Consider the following 13713-nt stretch of genomic DNA (forward strand, 5'->3'; position numbering starts at 1 on the left):
AATATTTGGCATTGGCACCAAATGTGAAGCATGGCTTATAATTCCACATTACATTTCCAACAACACTGATGATGGAATTGTTTTCTAAAAGAAAAGTAATACTATATATTTGTTGTTAGCTATATAAGAAACTAGCTGTAATTTATTGAATAAAGACTCCAAAATGGTGTTCAAAGGATTAACAGGGAGTGAGGGAGAGCTGCAGCCACGGCTCTCTCAAATCCAATCTTCCATGAGATAAATAAAATACCTTCCAAACCATTATATTGATTGACAAACAAAAGATGTTTTAGAAATACATTATGGAATTAACATAATACGAGACCAAGGACCAAATGAGGTTTATGGTTTTTATATCCGATAACAGGGATCAAATGTTTATCTGACATCAAATTTTCTTGTGCTAGAAACAGCGGCAGCGCTCCTTTAACATTATGGGGAAATATTTATGCTGTTCCTTACATGATATGCTTGCACAAACTTTCACAAAGATTTGAACTTCTACAACTGTGCCCCCCCCCCATGGCGCATACCTGCTATTACAAAGTAATAAAGAAATCCCAAAAGTGGAGTAAAAATGATACTTTAATGCTGAGAAGATGGTATTTAACGCAATCTTTCAGGACACGGGTCCCTTTTCAGTGTCCTCGCTTTCCAGAAAGCTTACATTATATGAGCCATGCAGTTGTAGAACCCACATGAGAACCGAGTTCCAAGCTCTAGCAACTAAACAAGGACATTTCCTCTGTTCTCCGTGACGCTGATATAGGAAGAGCTGCAAAATATTCATCCACGTGGTATGGCCTATAGTGCATTGATTAATCTCAAATTTAGACTCCTTGAAAGTAATGCATCATAATGTATACTTTATTTCCTCAGACAGAACAAAGCCAAGATAAAGCACTTTGCTGGTCCTTAAAGTGCTGCAGAGTACATCTTTTCCTTTATCTGCCAGACATGTCGTCACACACATTAACTTTTACGTGGCCCGAGAGGGGGAACCATTACAGAACTGCTGCAGGGTGTTTTGGGGAAAAAAAGGGACACTGACCATACAATCAAGAACTAAAATATACATAATAACAATATATGTATATTAGAGACATGCAATGTATGAAATATGGCTCATATTCAGTTTAGCTCCTGGGTTCAGCCCTATGTGTGCGTGTGCTGAAGACCCATCAGTGATGTCTGACAGAGGTAAACAAAATAAGATTTCTAAATAAAGTACTAAACATTTTACACGTAGATCGGGGAAACCAATGCTGCTTCCTGCGCTGATCCCTGAAAAGATACTTGGGGTGACTTTAAACACGTTCTGCATTGCTAGTTTTGCACCGTTATAGTCCACCCTAAACTCTTTAAATACAAGATCCTAAAAAGGTTACACAATTATATATATATATATATATATATATATATACATTTTAATTTAACTATCTATAGCTTTGGCTTCTTGTTTGTGTCATTGTTTTGTAAATATTGAGTTTAAGCCTTTCCTGAACCAATCAACAACAATCAGCAACTTAACCATAGGGAAGAGATAAGATAAAGGGTGGAGATATTAATGGAGATAATGAAAAAAATGGAGTTAAGATATTTTGTGCTACATGATATACAAATAACTTGGGTTTTTAATACACATATAGAATGCGTATGTATATTTTTAAACATCATTATATATATTAAGCGTATACAAATTTAAACTATAAGAATTAGAAAAAGGAACATATCTGCTTTAAATCAAAGATCATAATCTTGTTTTTTTTCCTTCTCCCTTGTTAATTTGCAAGCTATTTCTGTTCTCCTTCTGCTCCACTGTTATTTAAATATCTTTTGGGAAGCAGAACTGTCCTCCCCCTTCCACAATCCTCGTTTAATTTCTAAATTTGGAACCTGATCCTGCCTTTGAAATCCATTATTTTTAAATATAAGAACAATTATTTGTTTCATTATAAACAGTGCTATTAGTCACCTGGTCATATCTTAGAGCATCCAACCAGCATCGGAATTTAGATTTTATTTTTATAAATGAAGAAGAAAGGCTATTTATCCTAGTCTAAAACTGTATATATATATATATATATATATATATATATATATATATATATATATATATATATATATATATATATATATATATATATATATATATATATATATATATATATTTAAACTTAAGGGCTTTGCTATGCATTTAAGAGGATTTACTCAAATGAGGTCCTCCTGCAGGACTGGATAAGTTGGTCCTCTCTGATGCATCACGAATGGCCAATGCACAATCCCACCTTTCCTTGCATGAAGAACTCACCAAAGTTTGCCCTTATAATACACAATATTGTCAGCAAGATGAAACGCTGAGCTCAACCACAAAGACCTGGTTCAGTAGATGTAGTGTATGATTTTTCAAGGAGACAGTCCTTTAAAGTCTACTCATGCTCTCAAGAAGCTTGGATCCAACACGTCATTGTTAGGAACACCTTCTTGGCTTCTTATATCTGCAAGAAGCCAAAAGAAGACGTTTATTCTCAAAGATGTTTGAAAATACATATTTTTTCTTACAATTGACTCGGTAGGTGGCAAATCAGAGTCTGTATATTAACTTTGAACTAAAATGGACAGCTGGAGAGTGTCTGCCTGACAATGGTCTCTTTATAATGGATACCAATAGAAAATCATTCCCAGGAGTGTGTTAATGCCAACAGTTATAACATTATAAAGCACATTATGCACAATTTCTTTATCTTAACCACAATAGCTTATTTTATTTGTTGTCCAGAGGGTAACATATTGCATTATTAACCTTCCACCTTTAGCTATTACGGGGTGCATCTCTTTGCTGGATGAAGTGGTTTGGATTAATATAAAATATTTTATGTGCTTCAATTTACAAACACAATCCAACCTCAATTAAAAGAAAGACAGTAGCCAAACCCGGTTTTAACATTTTGGCAGCAGTACTTCCTGAGTAAGACTTTTTAAACGTAGAATCATTTTAAAATTCTCAGCACTTTATTCTTTCTTTCACTGAAATGCTCTTTATAATCAAACCTTAAACCGTTTGCCATCGACATACACCAAGAAGTCGCACCTGTGAATGGCATTTACGGGTAAACATACTTTCCCTTTTCTATACAAACTTCACTGGTGCGTCCCATATCATATATAATATATAATATATAATGTATCGCTCTGTCAGAAGGTCAGCATTTACATTCCGTTCTGCAAGGTCCATTGCATTAGTGCGGCATTTAGGGGAAGGGCAACCTTTTATATTTTTCATTTTGGATTTATTGATCGTCGCAATAAAACGTTGCTCTGTCTGATCCAGAAATGAAAAAATAACATGGAAATTATATAGATTAACTGTTTGTGCTTTTAGCTTATAATTTCATGAATAGACAGTGCACCAAGATATCAATGTTTTTTATTTCTCTCTACGTAATGTATTGGTTTGTCTTAGTCTGTCAATTCTTGTCTTATCATACCCCTTGAATATATGTATTGTATTAAGCGCTGCATAAATTGTTGGTGCTATATAAATAAAAGATAATAATAATAATAATAATAATAATATAATATTATAAAATAAAAATATCGATGTGGTCAATAGTCAGTTATTTTAGACATATTCATCTGAAATGTTTTATGCTATCTTAGCCAGTGGTTCTACTTCATGAAACAGAACTCGGGCACCTTATGCCCCACTTCCATGCCCATCCTCCTTGTGTGACTCTTCTAGTTTCTATGATGCCATCTGTTTGTGAGCGTCACGCCAACAGATGACAGCATAGCGGCTTGCTGCAAATATATATGTATGTATGTTTTGACCGACATACAGTTTTTTGGATTACTTAACATTCAAAAAAACACTCTACTGTCCCAAATAAGCATAATTAATGGACCCTTTAAGAAGTAGGGAAATTGGAAATAATTGGAAAGAATAGTCATATGCTGGTTCCCTTGGAGAAAACAGTCTCGTGTTACTGTCTCATACCTATTCCGTGAAACACCGAACAACAGATGACAAAAATAACAGGATTTGACATATTTTGCCCAGCCATGTCATTTACATTTTGGTGAATAACTGATTGAAGCCTGAAAAGTAAATATTGTGTCTATGCATGTGTGACATAATGCTAATGACAGCCATGCATGATCCAACGACAACTTAGAGCAAGTGTATATCATCTCTCTAGTCACGCAATTTTCTGTGTGTATGAGATTTCTTTTTTTTGTTAAATATTAACCATTAATAGATTACAAGTCCTCTTGTTATCATTTCACCCTCCTACTTCTTATTTCATCTTTCTTCTTCACCAACTGTTCTATCACTCAACCCCTGCCCATTAATATTTGATGAAATAATCAGTTGCATTTTCTTTTCTTTCTTACCATACCAGAGCTGGATTAACACATCATGCTTTTTATGCAAAAATGCTACAGGTTCCCCCATTCCTTACAAGATGAAGTTGTTCTGGTCATGGTATCGGTGGAATAGTGGCAGATAAGGTAAAAAGCAGTCAACTAAAAGTGTCATTTGGCTAGTGACCCCTGGATGAACGCACTTGCTAACATATGGGAGAACATGGTGCTGGCACCATCTACCAGCTTAGAGGCCTAGGCAACGTCTTAGGTCCCCAGCAAACCTAGGAACATTCCAGGTTTGACCCCGAGTCTTGCTAGAATCTGTTTATATCTCTCTGACCTTATATCATTACGTTGCAAATCTCATCAGTCCCATCATGGACAATAGTGCTATACAAGGAGATACGTCCATGCATGGAGAAATGGCCAAGGAGATATGAAGTTGCTGTCATTTTTCATTTTTAAAAGATTTCTTTGATTTTATCTGTGGATTTACGCGTTCTTTTCAAAAGGCCTCTTCTATCATGTACTTTACTTGTGAGAATTCCAATGTAATTATATTTTCTAACCATAGAAATGATTCTAACTCACTAGAAGGTTTCTAATTTGGCAGTAATTTTAGTTAAGACAAAAGAATACCCTTGGAAAGGACACCAGATAATTCTGTCCTCAGCAGCTAATTAGGAAAAGTTAGATGCTTTTTTTTTTACAGACTGGTTAATGATTTGAAGAAAGCTTGGTATTTTTCAACATTCAGTTTGAATAATTATAGCAATTTTAATATGTGCTCGCTCGCTATCGTACAAAGTTTATGTTCTAAAGAAAGACCGAAAATTAAAATCTCCTAAGGTTTCAGGAAAACAGTCTGAATAAACTGACCCGGGGAAAACTTACTCGAAGGTATGAGTTGTGTTATTCCTATTGCATGATGATATTAATTATTGTAATTATTTTTTACCCATAAAGGCTATCCCCTACAACTCAGTTAAATCTTTTTTCCTTTAAGATGGACCATGGGATGCAGGTCTTTGATAGCTGGCAACAGTCGTTCCATTGAGGTATGATTAATTAATTGGTTATATCCCAACATCCTAATTTAGTTGCTATTTCTATTTTTTGAATGTATTGGATGTCCTTCCAGTTTGGATTTTTGTATTTGGAGGTTTTGACCAGAGCTTGGTGGATAAGTACACCACCTCCCATACAGGTGTCCAAAAAAAAAGTTTAAAGTGCATGGTTAAAAGACAGTACACTGCTTCAGCTCCATGATAAGCAACACAGCCATGTACTGACTTACCAAACTTGGGGTACTTTGAAGTAGCGACAGGCTTAGCAATATATATATATATATATATATATATATATATATATATATATATGTAAAGTGACGGAATCCTCTATATGTATCCCTCAGATAGGTATTTTTAAATAGTACTTGCTGGTTGTGCACTGATTCCTTGCGTCGTTTTATGTACATGTTGGTCGTCTCAGCAGCACCCCTAAATTCGAAATGATATGCTTTTCAGGGTTTGCTTCCCTTTTTGAATTTTTCATGGCCACTTAGCTCAACCCCTGCTATCCATGACAGCTACTTATCCAGGAACTATCTGCACATTTAATCTCTGCTGTTTCAAGCTAATAATACCGCCTGGTATGATCGGTGCCGCCAACAGGGGGGGGTGGAGAACCATTACCGCTGTAAGGGGCTGGAGGAGGAGCCCTCACTAGGGTGAAGGAGGTCTCAGCTAATCTGGAGACATTTCTCAACTCCACAAAGAGCTTAGTGTGAGCTGCAGCCAGGACCAGGTAAAAAAACCTACTGTGTGTCAGGTAAAAAAACCTACTGTGTCTGTTATATGTGTGTGTATGTGACTGTGTTTGCCTGTTTGTGTGACTGTGTGTAATGTTTGATAATTGAGGAGGTTTATTGCAATGTACAGTTTGTGTTAAAATAGTTAACTAAGAATAGTCTTATTTCCTGTGAAAAAATGTGGGTACTATTTTCAAAGTTTTCACCTGAATGTAATTGTAGCAAAAATACAAGAATTGTCCTAGCCTCCCTCGCGGGAAAATGCGTAAAAACACTTAAAGTTAAAAGGCAAATTTCTAAAAGGGATTTAGGACTCTAAAATCACCCAGTATATCATTGAGGCAACCTGGTCAAACCCTCAGAGGGCAAAAAAAAACTTTTCTTTTCAGAAATTTCTAAAATAAGACTGGCAATTCAATCAAAAGAAGTGTGACTGGTTGGGAAACCTGGGAACTCTCCTGGTTTGACACGGAGCTCTCCGGGTGAAGCACTGCTTCTCTGGTTCTCTCTGGGTCAACACTCGAAACCTCCAGGTCGCGGGAACGGGGTCTTGCCCCGCTTCCTGCCCATTTCCCCTTTAAATGGGGGTGTTTCCTGTGATATCAGTGGGAACATCTCTGACGTCAGCGGGAAGACCCCCAACATCAGCAGGACCGCCCACTGACATCAGGCAACCACCCACCAACATCAGCAGGACCACCCTGATATGCTAGTTGGGAAGAATTGAAATCAGGAGAGAACAAAAAGATTTAATGAAATAAACAGTGGAAGGTCAAATAGTTTTTAACTTCTCCTGGAAACATTTATTAAATTAAGGTCTTAATTATGTTCATTCCTTTTTTAATTGAACACGAGTCTGGGGCGACTGCTCTGTCTACAAGCAACCAGTGCTTGGAGCCTCTGGTGATGTTCCCAATGCCCTCCTGAGCTCATGTACTGGCCCATGTCTGCCATGTGAGTGTGTGTATATACCAACAATTTACAGATAGAAACTTATTAGGACTGAGTTTTATCTGTCAGCCCTCGTAAGAGCATTACTATTCTCAATGCTCACTAGGGTCAACAAGAAGCAAGAAATTTGTATTCAAGAAACAGCTGACAGATTCAGACAAAAAGATTGCAAATCAGCTATTATTCCAGAAGTAATTTCTAAAATAGCCAAACCTCTTCCAGTTATCAGAAAGCAATAAACAGATCCTCTTTTGCATTATCAATCTTGTCAACGCATAAAACCACTGGTTTGTTCTTCCAAATACCCTGTCCTGGGTAGGAGAGAAAACGTCTTAAATGCATTTTACTCAAACCAAATGCAAAATCATATTATGAACAAGGTAATTTTTTAACATGTCCATCCACCCATGAGGTACGTGTCATCAAGAGCTCCTTTGGGTACAACCATTAAGAAACTTAAAAAAAAATACTCAGAAAACCTAAAAGTGTAATTTTCGTAAACATTGCACACAATTTCATCATAATGTGTCAGTTCTTAGAAACGTTGGGATTTAAAAAGGCAATGTGGATGTTCAAATTAAATCCTATCCACCCTTTATGTTCAATTATTATAATTTATCACTTTCTTAGATGACTGACAATCCTTTAATTATTTCTTATCATTTCATGGTTCCCATTTATAATATTTTTTTTTATAATTGTCTTGTTATTTCAATATTAATTAAACATGTGCCATTTTTCTTCCAATAGATATTTTGTCCCATCTTCTCATGTAGACACTTACCTTCGGTAATTATAGATAAAAAATTAGATTTTCCTTTGCATGATATCATTTCATTAATCATTTTATATAAACGATAAGTGGTTTCTTTTTTTTCTTTTTATCTCAAGGACATGGTAACCCAAATTATGGGAAGTAAGTGCCAGAGTGCCACGTAGACCCACAAGAAACTTTTCATCCTTGGATCTGTTACTTATTTTGTACTATTACAAGATAAACGGCTGACCAAATAAGTTATACAATGAGTTATAAGATACTCAACTTAAAGTGGATTGAGAGGACTGAAGAACAATCGTAGACCTGTACAAATGCAAACAAGACGTTGATGCTCCATGTAAATGACCCATTTTGTACTATTCTATGTTACCATTATTCACGTAAAAGCCGTTACCATAACAATCACTTCTTTCCTTTATCAAGTATGTAATTTTATTATAAAATTGAGTGGTTAAGTGGGAGTTAACAGTTGCGAAGTTAGTCAAATTTGATATCTTTTGAAATTTTCTTTGAAAGATACTTTGACTATTTCAACCGCATTTATGCTTGTGATTTTGTATTTTGTTGTTCTTGGAATATACACACATAAATGTTAACTATTAAAACTTCAGGTTTATTTTGTAACGTTGTCTAGTGGAAACTTTGTCACTAATAAATTGTACGTTTAGCATTTTGATTCTAACGTTTCTGTTGACTTTTTCCATACATTTTACAGCCTTTGTAGCTATGAGTATCATTATTGTGGTGGTTACTATAACATTTCTACTATATGATGGTAGTTATTGTTCATCATGTGTATTATATACACATAATTCCTATATTTATCTGTTAGCATCAGCAATAGCAAGATTTCCAGCCCTTTTCACGTTTTCATTTTTTTCAGTTATTATTTTCCCAACGCCTATGGTTTGTGCAATTTTGGATTAGAGCAGCCTCCGAATCATATCATTTATCTTCCACAGAGGCTTCCAAACTTCGAAAGAGACTTTTTGCCAGTTTGGATTTTTGTTTGGAGGATTTTATATAAGAAAGCCTCGGTCCTCCTAGCGCCTCAACTTTTTGAAGTTGTACACTTCTTTTTGTGGATTTTCATAATTAGTGGGGACAAAGTTTACAGGGGTGGATAGAGTCATTGCGTTGGTATTTCTTTATATATCCCCTCTTCATATATATATATATATATATATATATATATATATAAATATATATATATATATATATACACACATACCCCCTAGCATTTTACATCTCTACTGACTAGAACACTAGTGCTGTGCTGTGGGCATGACAAGAAGTTGGTGTACACAGAAAGAAAGGTTGGAATGCAGCACTCAGTAGTGAGATGGGGCACGAGCCAGGGTACCACCAAGTTTCTTTATTTAAGAAGTTGGTGTAGACATGGCCGGCATGACCACCTGTCCACCTTACCCAAAGAGCCCTCCCTGATCCTTGATTCAGCAGCAACAAACTCTTCATCAAAGTTTTAACTGTTCAATATGTTTACTTGGTAAGATGGAAGATGCGGGGGCAATTATCCCAGACTATCACCCCTCCAAAATGTTCATTTTCAACACATTAGCAACATTTTATCATCACCATGAACATGATCAGCAGCACATCACATGTCTCTGCTACAGCAGCAACTGTAAAAATAATTTAAAAAAAAATTCCAACCATTCCTCCTATACTTAATATGCACATTTACATTTTTTCACATGTAGGCAAAAGCTTCCTCCAATATACGCCATTCCATATTAATGCATGAAATTAGGCTCATGTTTTTTTATTTTCAAGACTCTCATGTTTCAAATGTCCTGTAGATTGCGACAAATCCATTCTAAATTTAATTGAGAAACAGATCCATAGAACGTTATAGAAGGTTGTAAATGAAATATCAGATGATGCAAGCATTATTGTGATTTCTCTATGAAATTCCCCGGCAACTGTTCCCCAGCATTGATTGTTCTGTGAACCAGACTTGTCTGGCTCTGGGTGTGATTTTGTTCTGCTTGATTTCATGGAATCCGATTCGGCTCGTCTCCTACCTGGCTTCTTATCTGCCTGCCTGCAGATGTTTGACTTTTTGACATTCTGTGTAGGCTCACAGGCCTGCAGTCCAGCATAGTGCAAGAAGATACAGCTATGGGGGTGGTGTAGTGTTCTGTGCAAGATGTGTGTGTGTGTGTGTGTATGTATGTGTATATATGTGTATATATATCTCTATATATAGATATATATATATATATACACACACACGGGCTGATTAGAATGATCTCCTTTCACTGCTTCATGACAAAGTCCTCTGAACAGCATAGAATGTCCCCCATTCAAACACTTACTGGTCCGTCTGACACCACAAGTGTGTAAGCAAGATTTTTTAAAAAACAACCTATGCATGCGAGATATTAGTGACACATATTCTTTGAAAGCTAAAAAAACGATGAATGAATATGGTTTCAGATGAAATATGATTTGCGTGGGTGCACACAGCATCCCTTAGGGTTAAGGAAGGTGTGAAGGAGGTTTGAAGGTGTGTCAGTATATGCCTAATTCTACTGCTTGTTTTTTCAGGATGAAATTTTCCTCTACCTTGCAGAATGAGGTGTTCAGGACATTTGCGGGAAACATTTATTTTTGTATCCATTATAATGATGAAATCCTCATATTTAGATTGGATTTAGGTTGACTGCTTTTCTTGAAAATAAATGCTATTAATTTCAAACGATTATTAATTAAGTAAAAAGTATTTTTTATATCCCAAATATAGGTGTCTCCTTTTTTCATATTAAGAATAAATCCACCTTTTTAACTCTTTAAGTGCAATGCATACCACACAACAGTTGAAGTAAATATTGTTTAGTATGGATTTACTGTTCATTAATGTGGATATTCGAGACAGAAAGAAGACGGGAGGAGAAACATAATTTTAAGACAATGTTTGAAGGCCAAAGTAGGGTATAGGCCACCATGACCTTTCTCTCATCTTTTATCGATGCTCTTATATTGATGCTACAACTTTAATAACTTTAAACTAGAGTGTTTTTCCTGAAGCTGTTTCTGTAATATTTTATAGTGTTATTATTTTTTATTTTCTTCAGTTATAGATTTTTTTGTTTACTTGGTGCACTTTATGTAGTCATCATATTCTTTTGTATGTAGTTTATTTCACATATATTTTTTGCTTTCGTGCGTGAATATTTAATGCTGGAAAATCAATAAAAAAAATTATTATAAAAACAATGTGTTTAGTGAAAGAATATGAGCCCCGTCACGCACTGTTTGAATTTGAGAATATTAAGGATAATATCCATAAGGGTCATTCTCAGTTTGGGAGATGCTGTAATATTCTGCATAGGTGCAATGAACAAAAGCAGCTCCTTGTAGCTGCATGTAACGGCAGAGCAGCATCCCCCAGCACATATGTGATAGTAAAGAGGTGGGCTGGCTCGTGTAATACAGGGTGGATGGTGCTGGTGTGAGGAGGAGAGCAGCATTTCAATGAGGGACGGGCTAATGCAAATCACTGCAATAGCAGCAGAGAGAAACCAGCTGCAGCCTCTACTCAGCAGATCAGCAGCAGCTCATCCAGTCAGGGGGGCAACAGACACACAACAAAGACACTCAGCCTGTCTGCCGGCACCATACCAACTACCCTCAGTCACAGCCTGTCCACATTGATCTGCACCGAGACCCTCTCAAGAACACGCTCACAGGGGAAAAAGCAAAAAAAAAGCAAATAGGTAAGTCAATTGGAATATGCGCTATGATTAGATGTAGCATTTTGTGCAGCCCCTGAAGAGGAAGATTGGGGATCCACTGTGGCCCTACCACACTCGGTGAGGGCAAGCACGAGGTACTTTGGGCTTAAACAAAAGGAAAACATATGTATCTGTGCATGAATGCGATATGCATCTCAGTGTCAGTCAGCAGCCAGACAGCCAAGTACCCCTATGATAAATGCTGGATGGGCAAGATGAGCCTCTGAAGTGCCAGAGGTTGGATGTGCCTACCAGCTGTCATCATTCCCACCCGCATTAAAAGGGAACAGACCTGGACCTTCTATTATGTGACCCCCCAGAGGCAGTCTGTAGAACCAGGAGGCCGATCTGATTATTCTGCTCATGTCTACAGCCCGGCAGGTTTGCTGCATTTCTCGCTCCCACAGTCTGCAATCCCATCTCATTTTAAATCAATGGCACAAAGTCACTCGGTACATGACAATGACCGTGCCGGTACATGTATGTTCATAGATGAGTATCATTAAATGCAAGTGTATTGCCAGTGCTTGATTCCCATGTAGGCTGCGTATGTTTAATACACTATGGATTACATTCCATTAATCAGTGTGGGTGTCTGGGATATGCCGGGGATCGGCACACGTAGGGAATATCTATTTTTAGCACACATGACTGCCATGGTAATAAGGTAGATTCTTTGCTGGCAAATTCTCTTAAATGCAATAATAGGGTGTTTTTCTGTAGCTCGCGGTGACAACGTATCATTGATGGATCTCCCATCACAGTGACAAAGCATCCAAGATGCAGGTTTATTATCTCTTAGGCCCCCCTCCCTTTTAATCCTTATGTAGTAACTGCTTTGTATCCTTAATGATATTGTGTGAATGTGTGTGCAGTCTGGGACAAACAATAGTCCTTACTGGCAGTATTGTGTATCATATTGTGGAAGGTCTACAATTCAAAGCCTGTGTAGGGTCTCTGCATCATGAGCACTGACTCCATCCAGGCTGATGTTCTCCTTTGGCTTGTCTGATGTTCTCATTTAAACACCCGTCAGTGCCATAATGCTGCAGTAATTTGGTAATCAGAATGGAACTGAGACCTTTAAAACCAAAGAGGCATGCCGAGGCAATACAAGAGTTAATGCACAAGCTCCATTGTATAAATGCTTCTGAACACTGCAACTTCTCCTGACTGTGGTTTTTAAATGGAAGGTTATTTTGCATAAGAAAACCATTAGACAAAGCAGTACAGCCATCATTCTTTCCTTGCCCAAAAATGATGTTTGAAGTGGCTTTAAATCCTTCAGTCTCAACGCTTGAAGATTAATGAGGATATTATCGTATTGCTTACGTTATGTCTTCACTTGTTCTACATGTGAATAGCATGCATCACCTAGTCTGAGCTGCGTAATGCGTGCCATGTTGTATCAATGGATATGTGTTTCATACACATAGAATTCATGTGCTGGGAGATATGGAAGAGAGCAGAAAAGGGAGTTGTCTTTTTTTCCTGCATCAGCACCAGATGTTCAGATGTGAAGCAAACCCATGGATGTGGGCACTGCCTGATATGCCTGTTATATGAGAAGCTGTTATATGAGAGGGGGGACACAGCAGGGGTGGTATATATATATATATATATATATATATATATATATATATATATATATGAGAATGTTAAAGAGAAACGTGGCATCCCCTGCAACACTTACTGGCAGTTGCATTGTCAGCAGTTTTCATGTAAAATGAATGCAGTTCTCCTTCCAGTTATAATTCATATATGACCAGGTATAGGGGGCTTTAAATGCTCCAGCTGCTCTGAATTACAACATAATGTCATGTTATGGGTGATAGGAGCTGAACGTCACTATAACTGGAGTTCCAGGGTCGCCTATACCTTGTTTTTACAATGTTACTTAGTAGCCCCTCATTGCAAAATAAAGCATATTAATTTATTCTGAATGATTTACCACTATAAATATGCCATGTGCTGCATTGTTTCCATAACAATCACTCATTTCCTCCTCCCAGGATAATTTTCTCATATATTTTCTATCTATTTTTAAC

General features: G+C 36.9%; 1 protein-coding gene and 1 long non-coding RNA gene across 5 annotated transcripts in view; one reads left to right on the forward strand and one right to left on the reverse strand.

Annotated features, from left to right (window-relative positions):
• The window catches only part of LOC128474093 (uncharacterized), a 165327-nt gene that overhangs the window by 22481 nt on the left and 129133 nt on the right, over nt 1-13713 (reverse strand). The window lies entirely within an intron of this gene.
• The window catches only part of DCLK1 (doublecortin like kinase 1), a 133841-nt gene continuing 131503 nt past the window's right edge, over nt 11376-13713 (forward strand). For 3 of the 4 annotated variants that reach the window (XM_053456349.1, XM_053456347.1, XM_053456348.1), the window contains exon 1: nt 11376-11647. The gene's annotated coding sequence lies outside the window, so the exon portion shown is untranslated. The remainder of the gene's footprint in view (nt 11648-13713) is intronic. The other variant, XM_053456353.1, reaches the window with a different exon arrangement.

Source organism: Spea bombifrons, chromosome 2, assembly GCF_027358695.1.
Source record: "Spea bombifrons isolate aSpeBom1 chromosome 2, aSpeBom1.2.pri, whole genome shotgun sequence".
Taxonomy (NCBI): domain Eukaryota; kingdom Metazoa; phylum Chordata; class Amphibia; order Anura; family Pelobatidae; genus Spea; species Spea bombifrons.